The sequence below is a fragment of the Heterodontus francisci genome, chromosome 31, assembly GCF_036365525.1.
Source record: "Heterodontus francisci isolate sHetFra1 chromosome 31, sHetFra1.hap1, whole genome shotgun sequence".
Lineage (NCBI taxonomy): Eukaryota > Metazoa > Chordata > Chondrichthyes > Heterodontiformes > Heterodontidae > Heterodontus > Heterodontus francisci.
In genome coordinates this window covers 5,115,339-5,135,178 of record NC_090401.1, presented here as the reverse complement: position 1 = coordinate 5,135,178, position 19,840 = coordinate 5,115,339, and positions in this window count along the sequence as shown.

Below are 19,840 nucleotides of genomic sequence, written 5' to 3'. Positions count from 1 at the left end.
GAGTGCTGCATTGTCAGATGGTTAGTACTGAGGGAGCGCTGCAGTGTTCTTGAGTCCGAATTGAGCAAAAGCTGCACTCTATAAGTGTCAGTACTGAATGAGTGCTGCATTGTTGTTGAGTCATTACTGAGGGAGCGCTGCACTCTCAGAGTGTCAGTATTGTGGGATGCTGCACTGTCAAAGCGTTAGTACTGAGGGACTGCCGTGCTGTCAGAGGGTCAGTAGTGAGGGAGTGCCATACTGTCAGAAGGTAACTACTGAGGGTGTACCATGCTGTCGGAGGCACGGTACTGAGGGAGTGCCATACTGTCGGATGGTCAGTACTGAGGGACTGCCATTCTGATGGAGGGACAGTACTGAGGGAGTGCCATTAGTTGGAAATTTAGTAATGAGTGAGTGCTGCACTATTGGAGGGTCAGTACTGTGGGAGTGCCATACTGTTTGAGTGTTAGTACTGATGGAGTGCTGAACTGTCGGAGGTTCATTACTGAGGGAGTGCTGCACTGTTAGAGGGTCAGTACTGAGGAATTGTTGCACTGCTGGAACGTCGGTACTGAGGGGGTGCTGCACTTTCGGTGGATCAGTACAAAGGGAGTGCCGCACTGTCGGTGGGTCAGTAATGAGGGAGCGCCATACTGCCGTCGGGTCAGTACTGAGGCAGTGCCATACTGTCAGAGGCTCAGTACTGAGCGAGTGCCATACTGTTGGAGGGTGAGTACTGAGGGAGTGCCTTACTGGTGGAGGGTCAGTACTGAGCGAGTGCCATACTGTTGGAGGGTGAGTACTGAGGGAGTGCCGTACTGGTGGAGGGTCAGTACTGAGATGGTGCTGCACTGTTAGAGGGTCAGTACTGAGGAATTGTTGCACTGCTGGAACGTCGGTACTGAGGGGGTGCTGCACTTTCGGTGGATCAGTACAAAGGGAGTGCCGCACTGTCGGTGGGTCAGTAATGAGGGAGCGCCATACTGCCGTCGGGTCAGTACTGAGGCAGTGCCATACTGTCAGAGGCTCAGTACTGAGCGAGTGCCATACTGTTGGAGGGTGAGTACTGAGGGAGTGCCGTACTGGTGGAGGGTCAGTAGTGAGATGGTGCTGCACTGTTAGAGGGTCAGTACTGAGGGAGTGTTGCACTGTCAGAAAGTCGGGACTGATGTAGCGCTGCGCTGTCAGATGGTCAATACAGTGGGAATGCTGCACTGTCGGAGGATCAGTACTGAGGGAGTAATACATTGTTGTTGACTCAGCACTGAGGGAGCGCTGCACTCTCAGTGTGCCTGTAGTGAGGGAGTACTGCACTTTCAAATGGGGAGTTCTGAAGGAGCGCCGCATTGTTGTTGAGTTAATACTGAGGGAGTACTTCACTGTCAGAGGGTCAGTACTGAGGGAATGCTACACTCTCAGAGTGTCCGTACTGAGGCAATGCTGCAGTGCCAGAGGATCAGTACTGAGTGGGCGCCGCACTGTCAGAGGATCAGTACTGAGGGAGTGCTGCAATGTCGCAGGGTCAGTACTGAGACAGTGCCGTACGGTCAGAGGGTCAGTACTGAGGGATGCAATGCTGTCGGAGCCACAGTACTGAGGGAGTGCTGTACTCTTGAAGAGTTAGTACTAAGGGAGTGCAACACTGTTAGGGGGCCAGTACTGAGGAGTGTTGCACTGACAGAAATTCGATACTGAGGAAGTGCTGCACTGTCAGATAGTTGGTGATAAGGGACTGCTGCACTGTTGAAGGGTCAGTACTGAAGGAGATCTGAACGGTCAGCAAGTCGGTACTGAGGGAGCGCCGCAAAGTCGGAGGATCAGTATTGAGGGAGTGCCATACTGTCGGAGGGTCAGTACTGAGGGAGTGCCATTCTGCTGGAGGGTCAGTACTGAAGGAGTGCCATTCTTTCGGAGGGTCTGTAATGAGGGAAAGCTGTACTGTCAGACGATCAGTACTGAGGGAGTGCTGCATTGTCAGACGATCAGTACTGAGGGACAGCTGTACTGTCATATACTTGGTGGTGAGGGAGTGCTGAACTGTCGGAGGATCAGTACTGAGGGAGTGCTGCATTGTCAGATGCTCAGTACTGAGGAAGTGCTGCACTGTCCGTTGGTTAGTACTGAGGGAGCGCTGTAGTGTTCTTGAGTCCATAATGAGGGAAAGTTGCACTCTCAGAGTGTCAGTACTGAATGAGTGCTGCATGGTTGTTAAGTCAATACTGAGGGAGCGCTGCACTCTCAGAGTGTCAGTATTGAGGGATGCTGCACTGTCAGAGGGTCAGTACTGAGGGAGTGCCACACAGTCGGAGGGTCAGCACTGAGGGAGTGCCATACTGTCAGAAGTGCAGTACTGAGGGAGTACCATACAGCTGGAGGGTCAGTACTGAGGGAGTGCCATTCTGTTGGAGGGTCAGTACTGAGGGAGTGCCATTCTTTCGGAGGGTCTGTAATGAGGGAGTGCCACACTGTCGGAGGGTCAGTACTGAGGAGGTGCCATACTGTCAGATGATCAGTCCTGAGGTTGTGCGAGACTGTCGGAGGGTCAGTAATGAGGGAGTGCCATACTGTCAGATGATCAGTACTGAGGGAGTGCCGTACTGTCGGAGGGTCAGTACTGAGGGAGTGCAGTAGTTGGAGGCTCAGTACTGAGGGAGTGCAGTAGTTGGAGGCTCAGTACTGAGGGAGTGCTGCACTGTCGGAGGATCAGTGCTGAGGGTGTGCTGCACCATTAGAGGGTCAGTACTGAGGGTGTGCTGCGCTTTCAGAGGATCAGTACTGAGGGATTGCTGCACTGTTGAAAGTTCAGTACTGAGGTAGCGTTGCACTGTCAGAATGTCGCTACTGAGGGAGTGCTGCACTGCTGGAGGGTCAGTACTGAGGGAGTGCTGCACTGTCAGAAGGTCGGTACTGAGGGAGTGCTGCACTTTCGGATGATCAGTACTGAGGGAATGCTGCACTGCCGGAGCGTCAGTAGTGAAGGAGTTATACACTGTTGGAACGTCAGGACTGAGGGAGTGCCATGCTGTTGGTGGGTATGTACTGAGCGAGTGCCATTCTGTCGGCGGGTCAGTACAGAGTGCGTGCCATTCTGTCAGAAAATCGATACTGAGGGAGTGCCATATCGTCGGAGGGTGATGGAGTGCCATATTAATGGACGGCAGGTACTGATGGAGTGCCATAGCTGGAGGGTACGTACTGAGGGAGTGCTGCACTGTTGAAGGGTCAGTACTGAGGGAGTATCATACAATTGGAGGGTGTGTACTGATGCAGTGCCATACTGGTGGAGAGGCAGTACTGAGGGAGTGCTGCACTGTCGGAGCATCAGTACTGAGGGAGTGCTGCACTGTTAGATGGTCAGTACTGAAAGCGTGCTGCACTGTCGGAGGATCCGTACTGAGGGAGTGCTGCACTGTTCGAGAGTTACTACTGAGGAAGCGTTGCACTGTCAGCAAGTCAGTACTGAGGAAGTGCCATACTGTCGGAGTGTCAGTACTGAGGGAGTGCAATACTGTTGGAGGTTCAGGATTGAGGGAGTGCCGTACTGGTGGATGGTCAGTACTGAGATGATGCTGCACTGTTCGCGAGTCAGTAATGAGGGAGTGTTGCACAGTCAGACAGTCGGTACTGAGGAAGCAGTGCACTGTCGGAGGGTCAGTACTGAGGGAGTGCTACATTGTTGTTGGCTCAGCACTGAGGGGGCCCTGCACTCTCAGAGTGTCAGTACAGATTGAGTGCTGCACTGTCATTATGTCGGTACTGAGGGAGTGGAGCACTGTCGGAGGATCAGTACTGAGGAAGTGCTGCACTGTCAGAAAGTTTGTGATGAGGGATTTCTGCACTGTTGGAGTGTCAGTACTGAGGGACTGCAGCACTATCGGAGAGTCAGGACTGATGGACTGCTACACTGTCGCAGGGTCAGTACTGAGGGAGTGACATTCTGTCAGAGGGTCAGAACTGAGGGAGTGCCGTACTGTCGGAGGATCAGTACTGAGGGAGTGCCATACCGTCGGACGGTCAGTACTGAGGGAGTGCTACCCTGATGGATGGTCAGTATTGAGGGAGTGCCATACTGTCGGAGGGTCAGTTCTGAGGAAGTGCCATACTGTCGGATGGTCAGTACTGAGGGATGGCCACAATGTCAGAAGATCCGTACTGTAGGAGTGCCATACTGTCGGAGGGTCAGTATTCATGGAGTGCCATACTGATGGTGGGTCTGTACTGAAGGAGTGCCATACTGTTGGAGGATCAGTGCTGAGGGAGTACTGCCTTGTCAGACGGTCAGTACTGAGGGACAGCTGCACTGTCATATACTTGGTGGTAAGGGATTGCTGCACTGTCGGAGGATCAGTACTGGGGGAGTGCTGCATTGTCAGATGCTCAGTACTGAGGGAGTGCTGCACTGTCAGACGGTCAGTACTGAGGGACAGCTGTACTGTCATATACTTGGTGGTAAGGGATTGCTGCACTGTCGGAGGATCAGTACTGGGGGAGTGCTGCATTGTCAGATGCTCAGTACTGAGGGAGTGCTGCACTGTCCGATGGTCAGTTCTGAATGAGTGCTGCATGGTTGTTAAGTCAATACTGAGGGAGCGCTGCACTCTCAGAGTATCAGTATTGAGGGATGCTGCACTGTCAGAGGGTCAGTACTGAGGGAGTGCCATTCTGTCGGAAGGTCAGCACTGAGGGAGTGCCATACTGTCAGAAGGGCAGTACTGAGGGAGTGCAATACTGCTGGAAAGTCAGTACTGATTGTGTGCTGCACTGTTGGAGGTTCAGTACTGAGGGAGTGCCATACTGATGGAGGATCAGTAATAAGGGACTGCCATACTGTTAGAAGGTCAGTACTGAGGGAGTGCCATACTGTTGGATGGTCAGTACTGATGGAGTGCCATACTGGTGGAGGATCAGTACTGAGGGAGTGCTGTACTGTTGCAGGCAGGGCGTTCCACGCCCCTACTACTCTCTGAGTAAAGAAACTACCTCTAACATCTGTCCTATATCTATCACCCCTCAACTTAAAGCTATGCCACCTCGTGTTTGCCATCACCATCCGAGGAAAACGACTCCCACTATCCACCCTATCTAACCCTCTGATTATCTTATATGTCTCTATTAAGTCACCTCTCCTCCTCCTTCTCTCCATCGAAAACAACTTCAAGTCCCTCAGCCTTTCCTCGTAAGACCTTCCCTCCATACCAGGCAACATCCTAGTACTGAGGGAGTACCATACTGTTGGAGGGTCAGTACAGATGGAGTGCCGTACCGGTTGAGGGTCAGTACTGAGATGGTGCTGTACTGTTCGAGGGTCAGTAATGCGGGATTGTTGCACTGTCAGAATGTCGGGACTGAGGTAGCGCTGCACTGTCGGAGGGTCAGTACTGAGGGAGTGCCATACTGTCGGAGGATCAGTACTGAGGGAGTGGTGCACTTTTGGAGCAACAGTATGAGAGCGATCTTCAGTGTCTGATGGTCGGTATTGAGGGAGCGCTGCATTGTTGTTAAGTCAGTACTGAGGGAATGCTGCACTGTCAGAGTGTCAGTACTGTGGGAGTGCTGCATTGTTGTTGAGTCAGTACTGAGGGAGCGCTGCACTATCAGTACTGTCAGAAGATCCGTACTGAGGGAGTGCCATACTGTCGTTCAGCACTGAGGGAGTGCCATATTGTCGGAGGTTCAGTATTTATGGAGTGCCATACTGATGGCGGGTCAGTACTGAGGGAGGGCCATACTCTTGGAGGATCAGTGCTGAGGGAGTGCTGCCTTGTCGGAGGGTCAGTACTGAGGGAGTGCTGCACTGTCGGACGATCTGTACTGAGGGACAGCTGCACTGCCAGATACTTGGTGGTGAGGGATTGCTGCTCTGTCGGAGCATAGAATGACATAGAAGGGGCGGTCGCTCGATCCCCCGCGTCCAGCGCCACACCGCAGATGCTGGCGCCATTTTAAAGGGGTTCAAGTCCTTCAGTCTCATTAAACATTTAAAAGGTTCCGTTTGAATAAAAATGCCGACAGCTTTTACTTTGATTCTCCCTCACTCCCCCCCCCATCGAGACTTCATTTCATAATTTGACATATCACCTCCCGCCCCCGAAAAAAACTTTGAAAATTCTAAACGTAACCCTTCCTGACTTCATCAATTTTGAGCCTCAACCCCTTGCCATTCATCCCCACAGCCAATACAATAGTTGCCGATGCTCCACTCCCGCACGTCCCCAACCATCACCACAAGTGTCAGCCTGGGATCTGATAACCGAATTGGGAAGGCGCGGGAGTTTGGGCAAGCAGCTGAAAGATCAGCGTGGGACAGCCCCCGGAACAAGGTAAGTTTGTTTGCATGTGTTTTATTTAATTTTAATATTAAAATGAAGGCCCGGCCGCTGAGTGACGCAGGTGCATTTGTGCACCGAAGCTTCGCCATCGCTGGTCAAATGCAACGGCGTCCGTGGTGAGCCTCTCCTGGGAGAATGTCCTGGCCCTCCTGGCATGTCCCCCGACGTTGGAGTGCTAGTAAAATGCAAATCATGGTGTATGCCAGGCAAGTTCCCATCCACTGTATTTTTAATGATAGCTCGGACATACTGGACTTTGGACAGAGATAGGCAGACTGACCTTAGCACAAATTTCAATGAACTTCTGGAGCGCAGCTCTGAACAGACCAGGGTGGAAGTTTCGTGCATAATGTCGGGGAAGAATGAATCAATGGATAAGGATTCAGAGCCGAAAGAAGGAAGATAAATCTCTTAGGGAAGGAACTATAGTATCAAATAAATTCAAAGATCAACTGTAAGATATTACTAAAGGGTGGGGGGGGGGGGGGAGATATTCTATAAATTAATCAAAAAGCGGCCGAACTCTCAATCTCGGATGGAATACATCCACCAGATTTAAAAAAATGTTAAGAAAGAGATCACAAAGGTATGCGTATCTGTTCAGTAATAATCATCAGAATAGATAATAGTTCCAGGGGATTGATGGTAAACAATTGTGATTCTTGCGTATAATAAAGAAGATAGAACAAGTCCAAGGAACGATCAGAAAGTTTGCATAACATCAGTGGTCGGAAAGATAATGGAATCCTTATTCAATGATGTAGCAAAAAAATCTAGCAACACCAAATATAATATAGAGTAGTCAGCACATATTACAAAAGGAAGGTCACACTTGACCAAGCCATTGAATTTTTGAACAATTATCAGAAAGAGCAGATAAGAAGAATACAGTAGATGTAAATCATTGCTAATCTCAAAACAAGTGGAGTTAGGTAACAAGCAGCCGAATGGACAGCCAGTTGGCTACAAAAAACAGAAAGCAGTGAGTCTGGCTTCAAGCTATTTACCGATTTACCAAGATTTCAGAAGGTGAGAACTGACAATCACCAAGCACTGGCGGTGCAATCAGCATAATTCATCAAATACATTATTAACAGGGTCTCAGGAAGCAGAACCACGAGTTCAAAATTTAAGGAGAACTTCAAATTGAGTGTACACTTAAAACAGAGGAAGAGTGCAACAGAATCCCTGGTGCATCAACAAACTTGTACGATGGGCATTTAAATGCTGCAGCTGTACAAAACTATGATGAGGCCACCATTGGACTAGTGTTACTAGTGTTGATCTCTGCACATGATAAAGGATATACTTGGGTGGCACAGTGGCGCAGTGGTTAGCACCGCAGCCTCACAGCTCCAGGAACTCGGGTTCGATTCTGGGTACTGCCTGTGCTGAGTTTGCAAGTTCTCCCTGTGTCTGCGTGGGTTTCCGCCGGGTGTTCCGGTTTCCTCCCACATCCAAAGACTTGCAGGTGATAGGTAAATTGGCCGTTGTAAATTGTTCCTAGTGTAGGGTGGTGATAGGGAATATGGGATTACTGTAAATGGGTGGTTGTTGGTCGGCACAGACTCGGTGGGAGTGGAGTAGAATGGATTTATAATCTCTGGAGATTAGTAGAATTAGAGGTAATTTCATTGAAAGATAGAAGATTCTGAGCTGGCTTGACAGAGTAGATGAGAGGTTGTGTCCCCTGGCCGGAGAATCTATAACTAGGGGATATAATCTCACAATAAAGGGTCCACAATTTTGCACTGAGATGAAGAGAGATTTCTTCATTCAGAGGTTTGTGAATCTTTGAAATTGTCTATCCCAGAGTGCTGCGGATATCTAGTCGTTGAGGTCGATAGATTTTAGAGTCAATCTTGGAATAATTGCATTTTGTGGGAATTTGGAGTAGAAGCCTTGAGGTTTGTCGTGATCATAGTTAGTTATGAGGCAGTTTCGAGGGGCTGAATGGTCTCATCCTGTACTTATTATTTATGTTTAATTCTTATTTAATTCATTATTAAGAATAAAGCTCGGAATCTATTCTCTAAGTATATATGAGGGGGAAAAATAACTTTCAGCTGAACAGAGTGAGGACCTGATATGATAAACACAATCAGCCAGTACAATTAAAGTCAAAACATATCTGGTTGCGTACTCTTCAGAATTTTACTGTAAGTTTTATCAGTTCATACTGAGGAACTATTCACACTGCTACCACATATTGAATCTCACGTTTCTTCTCCATCTCCTTCTAGCTTTCCTGCTCCATCTCGTTCTCTAGCACACCTCTCTCCATCTCTCTTAACTGTCTCTTCCGTCGTAGTTACCCTTTCCTCATTCCATTCACCCTAAATTTCTGCATCTGCATTCTGTTCACTATCCGTTGTTCAATGGTTCTATTTCCAGTGCCAATTTGTTTACTGGTGAAGTCTCTGATCTGAGTTTCATATTTCTGCAGATCACACAAATCTCCTCCCATTTACCTACATTGTTCTCCTCATTTACGATGCATGGAATAAAAGAATCAAAAGCCTGTTCCAGACAAAGCTTACAACAGTTGAAATTCCTTCTACTTGCATGGTAAAGCACAGCACTCGATAGAAAGGTTGTTCAACTCACATATCACCATCATCAACACAGCAGCTTATATCTACAGATAAATAGAAGGGCTCATAGTTCGAACAGATATAGTGTAAACTGAGGCATCAGAACAATGCTTCCATTTTAAAATGCTGTACAAGACAGTGTATTCATGCACAGTGAAACAGAGAAGGAGTTGTGAAAGAGTCAGCAGCAGACTCAGTTCAGTTGACAGGCATTTGATGCAGCATCAGGCACACTCAGAATAAAATAATATTTCATAACAGTGATACCGAATAAATAGATAGAACCCCAGTTGAACTTAACCATGTTAATGTGGAGGAAGGACATTGTTTTGCCTCCTGGCAATATTGAGTCTTTGAGCTGTCCCATTAGCAATCACTGAACACGTATTCACGAAGATAGTCCAGAAAAGGTCAGTCTCACAATATATATCTTTTAACAGCTCCTGATAGTCTGATTCCTGCTCTTAGCGCAGACAACAGATTTCAATGCATCCAGTGCAGAGAAATGTCCAACAACATTACGAGGGTTGAACATCATTACTGCAATAATGCATCTGCTACAAGACTGAAAGAGCAAAGACAAAAGACATGCCATCATTCAACTGCTGGAACGGAACAGGACGCTTTGCAAAACACAATGAGAAATAATACCGAGTACAGCAGCATTGTTAACACTGTTTAACATCATAAACAAACGAGATAACGGTGTACCTGGAACCCCAACCGCTGCAAGAATTGGATGGGAAATTTCTTCTAACCGATGGAATACTGCACGTCCCATTTCTCTGAGATGCAACAACTTCTGCAGGCAATCTGAGCCGAGCCATTCCAATGTTTCCTGATTTATAGAGCCGATAGGACTCCACTGACACAGTTATACCCCATGATCATTGCTATTCGTTACACTCACCTGAACAAACATATTACATCAGCAGCTTTTATTCTGATGTAAATAATCAGGCGCATAAAACATAAACATCTCGACATCCAGTACAGTATCTGAGTTAGACATCTCTCAGCAATAAAGGTTAAAGCTTTGCGTAATGCAGGACTGATCAAACCATAATGAGCAGCTTGATTTACACTTTCCATATGATTGCATTGACCACGTTCACACTGCCGATTCAATTATAAATATTACTGATTTATTCGCCGTGTACACTGAATCCATGGACACAAACAGACCGGCTTTACTCTGTTACTGCGGTTTCCCCGTTAAAATATGAACTTTGCGTTTCTCATACAGGGCGGTGAAAGGTCAAATTCAGATCTCCAGCCCAGAAAGTATTGTGGTGATATTAGGGAACGGATATTGAACGTGTCCCTTGATATTACTTCCTCTGCTTTTTAATGCATTTATTTACCTTATTTTTCTACTGTGGTTAAAGTCTCCTGTAATATTAGAACTGTGTCACCTCCAAACTCCATTCCTCCAGATAAACTGTCCTCAGCAACACAACCTCCACTTTCCATGATTGTCACCATGATCAGCCACGATCAGCCCACAATAAGTCCTACTCCCCAATTGGCCACTTCCTCACTGAACGACATTGGTTCCCATTCGCATTACATCGCAAATTTAACATTCAAATCTTTGGGTTAAAATTCCATTCCTCTGTATTCTCACCCAACCGCATCTCCAGCGTCTTCTTCAAAACTGCAGTAAGCACATCGTTATCTCCACATACCTCTGACACTTCGCTCACTTGTTGGGCCTACCCTCGCTTGGTTCCATTCTCAGTGACAGGTTGTGGCCAGAGCATCACGAGCAGCAATTTCTCCCTCAACTTTCCATTCTTGCTTCCTTCTCTTACTCTCTACAGGCAAACCCAGCCCTGTCGACCCTGCAAAGTCCTCCTTACTAACATCTGGGGGCTTGTGCCAAAGTTGGGAGAGCTGTCCCACCGACTACTCAAGCAACAGCCTGAGATAGTCACACTCAAGGAATCAGAACTTACAGACAATGTCCCAGACACTGCCATCACCATCCCCGGGTATGTCCTGTCCAACCGGCAGGACAGACCCAACAGATGTGGCGGGACAGTGGTAAACAGTAGGGAGGGAGTTGCCCTGGGAGTACTTAACATCGACACCGGACCTCATGAAGTCTCATGGCATCACGTCTAACATGGGCAAGGTAACCTCCTACTGATTACCACCTACTGCCCTCCCGCAGCTGATGACTCAGTACTCCACCATGTTGAATACCACTTGGATGAAGCACTGAGGGTGGCAAGGGCACAAAATGTACTCTGGGTGGGGGACTGCAATGTCCATCACCAAGAGTGGCTCGGTAGCACCACTACTGACCGAGCTGGCCGTGTCCTAAAGGACATAGCTGCTAGACTGGGTCTGCGGCAGGTGGTGGGGGAACCAACACGAGGGAAAAACAGACTTGACCTCGTCCTCACCAATCTGCCTGCTGCAGATGCTTCGTTCCATGACCGTATTTGTAGGAGTGATCACCGCACAGTCCTTGAGGAGACGAAGTCCCGCCTTCACACATCGTGTTGTGTGTCACTATCATTGTGCGAAATGGGATAGATTCCGAACAGATCTCGCATTGCAAAACTGGGCATCCATGAGGCGCTGTGGGCCATCAGCAGCAGCAGAACTGTACTCAACCACAATCTGTAACCTCATGGCTTGGCATATCCCCCATTCTACCATTAACATCAAAGCAGGCAACCAACCCTGGTTCAATGAAGAGTGCAGGAGGGCATGCCAGGAGCAGCACCAGACATACCTCAAAATGGGGTGTCAACCTGGTGAAGCTACAACACCGGGCTATCTGCGTGCCAAACTGTGTAAGTAGTATGCGATAGGCAGAGCTAAGCGATCCCATAACTAACCGATCAGATCTAAGCTCTGCAGTCCTGCCACACCCAGCCATGAATGGTGGTGGAAAATTAAACAACTAACTGGAGGAGGTGGCTCCACAAATATCCCCATCCTCAATGATGGGGGAGCCCAGCACATCAGTGCGAAAGATAAGACTGAAGCATTTGCAACAATCTTCAGCCAGAAGTGCCGAGTTGATGATCCATCTCGGCCTCATCCTGAAGTCGCCAGCATTACAGTTGCCAGTCTTCAGCCAATTCGATTCACTCCGTGTGATATCAAGAAATGACTGAAGGCACTGGATACTGCAAAAGCTATGAGCCCTGACAATATTCCGGCAATAGTACTGAAGACCTGTGCTCCAGAACTTGCCGCGCCCCAAGCCAAGCTGTTCCAGTACAGCTGCAGCACTGGCGTCGACCCTGCAATGTGGAGAATTGCCCAGGTTGTGCTGTACACAAAAAGCAGGACCAGTCCAACCCGGCCAATTACCGCCCCATCAGTCTACTCTCAATCATCAGTAAAGTGATGGAAGGTGTCATCAACAGTGCCATCAAGCGGCACTTGCTGAGCAATAACCTGCTCAGTGACGCTCAGTTTGGATTCCGACAGGGCCACTCAGCTCCAGCCTTTGTTCAAACATGGACAAAAGAGCTGAACTCAAGAGGTGAGATGAGAGTGACTGCCCTTGACATCAAGGCAGCATTTGACCGAGTAGGGCATCAAGGAGCCCTAACAAAACTGAGAATCGGGGAAAACCCTTCGCTGGCTGGAGTCATACCTCGCGCAAAGGAAGATGGTTGTGGTTGTTGGAGGTCAATCATCTGAGCTCCAGGACATTACTGCAGGAGTTCCTCAGGGTACTGTCCTAGGCCCAAACATCTTCAGCTGCTTCATCAATGACCTTCCTTCAATCATAAGGTCAGAAGTGGGATGTTCGCTGATGATTGCACAATGTTCAGCACCATTTGCGACTCCTCAGATACTGAAGCAGTCCATGTAGAAATGCAGCAAGACCTGGACAATATCCAGACTTGGGCTGATAAGTGGCAAGTAACATTCGCGCCACACTAGTGCCAGGTAATGACCATCTCCTACAAGGGAGAATCTAACCATCTCCCCTTGACATTCAACGGCATTACCATCGCTGTATCCCCCACTATCAACATTTTAGGGGTTACTGTTGACCAGAAACTGAACTGGAGTAGCCATATAAATACCATGGCTACAAGAGCAGGTCAGAGAGTAGGAATCCTGTGGTGAGTAACTATCTTCCTGACTCCCCAAAGCCTTTCCACCATCTACCAATCACAAGTCATGAGTGTGATGGAACACTCTCCACTTGCCTGGATGGGTGCAGCTCCAACAACACTCAAGAAGCTCGACACCATCCAGGACAAAGCAGCCTGCTTGATTGGCACCCCATCTGCAAACATTCACTCCCGCCACCACCGACACACAGTGGCAGCAGTTTAATCCATCGACAAGATTCAATGCACCAAGGCTCCTTAGACAGCACCTTCCAAACCCGCGACCTTTACCAACTAGAAGGACAAGGGCAGCAAATAGATGGGAACACCACCACCTGCAAGTTCTCCTCCGTGTCACACACGATCCTGACTTGGAACTATATCGCCGTTCCTTCACTGTCGCTGGGTCAAAATCCTGTAACTCCCTTCCTAACAGCACTGTGGGTTTACCTACTCCAGGTAGACTGCAGCGGTTCAAGATGGCAGCTCACCACCACCTTCTCAAGGGCAATTAGGGATGGGCAATAAATCCTGGCCTGGCCAGTGACGCCCATATCCCATGAATGAATTAAAAAAAGCAACCTCTGGCGACATCATCTACAGATAACAGGTTAGCTTCCACATGTGTGTTGACAACATACTCCAGCTCTCCATTACCTCAGTGTTATCAGACATTTCTATATTATTTCTTATGGGATATGAGCGTCGCTGACAAGCCCAGCATTAATTGTGATTTCTTAATTGCCCTTGAGAAGGATGTGGTGAGCTACCTTCTTGAAGCACTGCAGTTCATGTGCAGATTGTTAAGACCTGTGCTGTAGCAATACACTGTCAATTCAATCTCCTATGTTCACTGGTTGCAGCATATTATTGAAGTATACCCACTCAACTGGAAAACAGCCATATTAAACACACTCGCAACCCAGAATAAAACACCATAAACAGTTATCTTTAGACAGCAACAAATTAACTAATAATTAAAACGAAATCTTTAAAACGATTGATACACCTCTGTCTAAAGACCTTATAACTTGTCATTTTCAACTAATTCCCCCATTTACACACATACAGTCAAAAGTCAATGGTTAAACAGTTTAAAAAATGATGTAAAAAAACAACAATAGCGGATTCTTAAGAATAAATAAATAACTGGGTTATAGGTCTTTGTGGGTTACGTTCCTACTGGGTGAGGTATCCGAGTGTAAAACTAATCAGATGTAATGCAATGTCTCCACGCGTATTTGATGTAACAATCTTTTCCTGACAGGCATTCAAAGCACTTCGGCTGCAGTAGGTGTCAAACAGTTCTTTCAACACGGGGTATAATGACAGGTCTATGTTTGGATTTTAAAATTGGTAAATTTCAGTCGAAGCTTTGCTGTGAATTTCAGAAAACACAACCAATCAAGGCAGTTTCAATCTTGAAGCAAAGACTTCTTTGATTGGAAGTAAAGAGAAACGAATTTTCGCTACTTCCAGCAATATGAATATTCTCTTCAAAAGGGATTTCGTTTTCTCCTTAGGCAACTAACACAACCAGTGGCCCATTGTAGAAATTCTGCTGAGTGAATTCTCTTCTTTCAAGGCAAGCACACTTCGCTGGTGTATCAAAACTGGTTTTAGCTGGTTTGCACACACAATTAAAAGTTAAATTACGTCTTGTGACCTCTCCACTCTCACGTTGTTGCCTAGGTAGGAGGCGCAGCTGTGGCACACGGTGCCTCGTAGTTTTTAAAGCACACTGTTTTAAAACAGCGTCTAAAACAACCTTACTGAGAGGAGGAAATAAATAGATACACCACAGTGCATTTACAGAGGGTGTTCCAGAATTTTGGTCCAGCGACAATGAAGGAACTGCGATATAGTAACTTGTCAGGAGTGTGTGTGCCTTTGAGGGGAACTTGCAGGTTTTCGTGTCGCCATGTGCATGCTCTCCTTGTCCTTCTAGTTCGTAGATGCTGCATTTTTGGAAGGTGTTGTCAAAGCAGCCATAGCCGAGATGCAACAGTGCATTTTGCATATGGTAGGGTGAAAATGTTTAAAGTTGTGGATGGGCTGGCAATAAATTGGGCTTCATTGTCCTGGATGGTGTCCGAGTTCTTGAGTGATATTTGAATTGCACTAATCCAGGCATATGGACATTGCCTGCATTTGTGTGGCAGGAATTCTACCTTTCAGCCTAAGCCTAAATGTTGTCCAGGTCTTGATGATTGCGAGCATGGACTGTGAATGGTAATCATCACTGCAATCATCGGTGAACATCACCACTTCTGATCTGATATTGGAGGCAATGTCACTGATGGAGCAACTAAGGATATTATCACCTATGAATCTACACTTAGGAACTTCTGATGTCCTGGGCTAAGATACTTGTCTTGCAACAATCACAACCATCTTTATTTGTGCAAGCTATTACTCCAGTCACTGGAGAGTTTTCCCCCTGATTCCCACTGACCTTACTTATGCTCAGGCTCCTTGCTGCCACTCTCATCTCATCTCTGGAATTCAGTTCTTTTGTCCATATTTTTCTCCAAGATTGTTAAGAGGTCTGCTGCCAATTGGCACTGGCGGATCACAAACTGAGCATTGGTGAGCAGGTTGTTGCTGAATAAGTGTCACTAGGTCGGACATGACTGTCATCATCCATCACTTTGCTGATGTTTCACTGTACATTCATTCGGTGGTAATGGGCTGGATTGGATATGTCCTGCTTTTTGGACCGGTCATACTGGGACATTTTTCCACAGGTAGATGCATTCGTTGTAACTGCACTACAGCACCTTGACTAAGGGCCAAGCTAGGTTTCACGTGCCATCATCACTACTGCCGGAATTTTGCTGCATCCAGGGTCTTGAACACTTTCTTGATATTACTTGAAGAATATTAAATTTGCTGAAGTCTGGCGTCTGTGTTGCTCGGGACCTCGTGAGGAGGCCGAGGTCGATTATTCACTCGGCACTATTGGCTAACGATGGTTGCAAATATTTCAGCCTCATCGCTTGCACTGGCATGCTGGGTCTTACATCATTGGAGAGGGGGATGTTTTGGAGGATCTTTCTCCAGTTACCTCCCACTAGTCACGCATGGATAGGACAGAACTGAAGAGCTCTGATCTGATCCATGTAAACTGCAATTTCCTCCAATTAAACATGGGGAAGACAGAATCCTTTGATACCACCATAGACTCTATTTCCTTTTCTTCGACTATATCTTGCTTTCTAACAGTTGCCACAGGCTGAATATAGTGTTTTGCAATCTCTGATCCCTATTCACTCCAGACCTGATCTTCTGACCTCATGTCATCCCCATCACGAAGGGCACCTATTTCTGCATCGAGAACATCATCAGCCACCCTGCATTCTTCTTTGCGTTGCTTGACCCGTGGCTGTTTGTGCACCCTCCCTCTATTTTTGCTTTCAGCCCAAGCTCCATAATTTTCGCCTTAATCCCCTCTTCCTTCTAACCCTTTCAGTCCGTCCAATAATCCCCTTTTTTTTTACTGAGATGATAGGCACGCCTCCTAATATCGCGTCTTGTGGCTGCAGGTCACTTCCTGTCTGATTCTAGCTCTGTTAATGACAGTCACTCTCTGTTAATCCCCCTGAGATATTTTGCTATGTTAAAGGCAATATAAAGGCTATATAAATGCACCTGGCTATTGTTGTGTTATAGCATCCACCACTCTCTTTATCTCACAATTTGTAGCCATGTCTTCAGCTGACTGAGGCCTACTCTCTAAAACTATCCCAAACTATTTCTTCCATCATTAAGCCCCACTGTCTGACCAAGCATTTGGTCTCTCCTTTTGTTTCCTTAGCTCCTTTGTTCCCGTTTTTCCTCACGTCCCTGTGGCACCCCATGTTAATTCGCAATTCGCAAAGGCCCTCTGTCCCTGCAATCTGAAGTTATCATTTATGACAATATGTCCAATAATTATACAGTGTATGAGCAACAACACACGCTTCAAAGGGAATTATCGGGCTTGACAAACCTAACTCTATTATTTTTGGAGCTAATGGACATGGTAGATGTGAAAGTGCAATGGATGTAATGTAGATCGAATTTGGAATGGCTTTTAACAAGCAAACACATGAATGAAAGTAGATGAAGGGCTGTTGTTTGAGAAGAGAAAATGTGTGAGTCCTTTTATGTTAATTCATAAATCAATAGGGCATGCAATTTTGAAAATCAGATGTCACAGGTTTAATAAACAAGCAATAATTATTCAGACATTTAACAGCAATACGAACAACAAAATCCTTGCCAGTTGTCGCTGGAAAGCTCGAACGAATTACCATTCTGAGCTTGGTATGCAGATTGCTCAGACATTAACCACATTCCAAATTATACTTTCAAACATACATTTTAGATATAATTCCTTTACCCCTTCCCTGTGACAATTCACATATTTCCACATGATATATTACATTTCTTTGATTGTGTATCATGATACACACGTTCGATTATATTCTGCCCTTGCAGTGACAGATCCCATTAACAATGACTGACAGTGTTGAAAATATTAACCTGACAACATCTCTGTGCCTAACTCGCTTTATGTGATGCAGAGTAACTGTTTTACTGATCCATACTGTGCTCTTTCTCAGGTGGATATTTATGCTAAGTAACAATTAACAGCCTTCCTTGTAATGTATTGATCATTTCTCTTTTGCTTTGGTACAAAGGGGGTTTTGCTGGTCGTTAGTAAACCTTTCTTATTCATGTCTCAGATTTTCGTTTCTCATTAAGCAATGGTTATGATCTGAGAATTGCTGCGTATTTCAAACTAATTTAAGAAAAAACAAAATTGGAATGACATTTCCCTATCGAACAAGCAATGGATAAATTCCAGCCTTAATTCAAATAAATAAGTGTCATTATGACTAATACTTTATGACACTTCAAGTGTATCTGCTTAACTCGTTCCTTACCTGCAACAACTTTTCTGATTCTGAATATCTAAGGTTAATTTCAAAGTTTATTTCATCATTATCATATAGCTTTAACCATGTACTGCACTTAGCATTAAAAAATTGTGAATATCGTGATAGGAAACATGGTTCAGAACCTATTCCTCCACATATTCCCATAGACCAACCCATCATAACATTACTTTAAAAAATCATCACTGAGTCCTGTTTGACTTGACACGGAGAATAATTGAAGATTTATTTTTGAGGTTTAGCCTAAATTTTGATTTACCACTTTTTTTTTACCTTTCCTGACTTGATAGTCCTACTATCTGTTTTTTAACGCAGTCCAGGTCATTTCCTTAAGCTCAATGCAGATAGTCGGTTTCTCTGAGAGACATGTTTTGGAGCGTCTAATAAAGCATTTCAATCGATCATGATGCACCTTATGTTCACAATCTCCAGAGTCATGTTAAGCATTTCATTTCGTGGTGTTTTCAGCGTGACTGACCACGTCTGAGATAGTCTTCACTGCATCATCATCATGCATTCTTCGTGCTAGATGTCTCCTGGATAACAGATCACATTTGCATTCAGCGGCCTCCCAAGGTCACGCCACACGTGACATCAAACACAAGCCTTTCATTTATGTCCGGGTTTTCTGATCAAAAGATTAGGGTGTCTGTTGAACTTTCATCTCCCTATGCATGTTCGTGATCAGCCTATAATATATATCGTCTCTCAGTTCTGTATATGCAAGAACACTACCATTCGCAACAGTAAGCGATTGATTAACAATTTCCTGATATTCACTGCATTGTGTATTGAAACCACATTGAGATATGTTGAACAATTATGCCCGGGTGTTTTACGTTATTCGTGAATGCCCTCTCGCGTTTCTTGAATGCATTTGTCTCAACTTCCAGATATTCACCCATGATCTTCTAGGCCCTACTCAATTGGTGATCAAGTGATCCTGAAAAAAATGCTTGAAAGTGGATTGCCTCGCAGGCTGCCTGGGAAGGTTTGTACGAAATTGTGAACAATTTGCAAGAAACAAACATTAAATTGGCCATCCGGAGGCGAGAGAAGAAAATACGGTCCATGTGGTATCAGAGCGATCAGTGTAAACCCGAGAAGTAGAATGAGACAGGTGTTGAATTGAGAATAAATGTTACATTTGGTCTTCTGTCCACAGGTGGAGTGACTATGCTACTTATGCTCCGTTATGCTTCTGATTCGTAATTTTATTTGTGGGAAGGGAACCAAGGACAATTGTATCCTTACAATGAAAGGACCCCAGATACAAATTCATAGTGTACTTTAGAACAGGTAACCTGTCATTTTAAATGATAAGGTTATAAATTTGAACAAGAACAGGACGTCTGCCTTGAATACACTTTTTCAAGTTCCCGAGATAGTCATTTCTTTACAAGTTAGAATCAGATGGAGGAGCATGGAGTTGGAAAGGAAACACTGGTTAATAATCACAAGAACACAGGACCAGATTGTGTTGTTCTAAATCTCTGCTCCCATAATAACAGGACCTATAAATGCTAGTATGAAAATAGGGGCTAACGGCATACACCAGGTTGTGCAACAGCATTAATAAGTCTAGAGGGTGAAATAAAAGGGAAAAACCATAGTTACAATGGAAAGGAAGGTAATAATGTGGAAGTGGTGGTGAAGGATTTGGAGTGCAGTTGGAATGTATTTGTGAAAATATCACTCAGACAAATCAGACAGTGAACTGGTTTTGGAGAAAAAAAACTATAACTCAGGTCCCCTTGGAAAATTAGGAATTCCATATGCTGGAGAATAGGGAGACTCCCACGGATTAGATGGGAAGGGATAGCCATTACACAAACACTAAGTTAACCGTGGATGTGACAGCGACAGGTGGGAATTGGAAAGGGGACCTGCACAGTGATAAT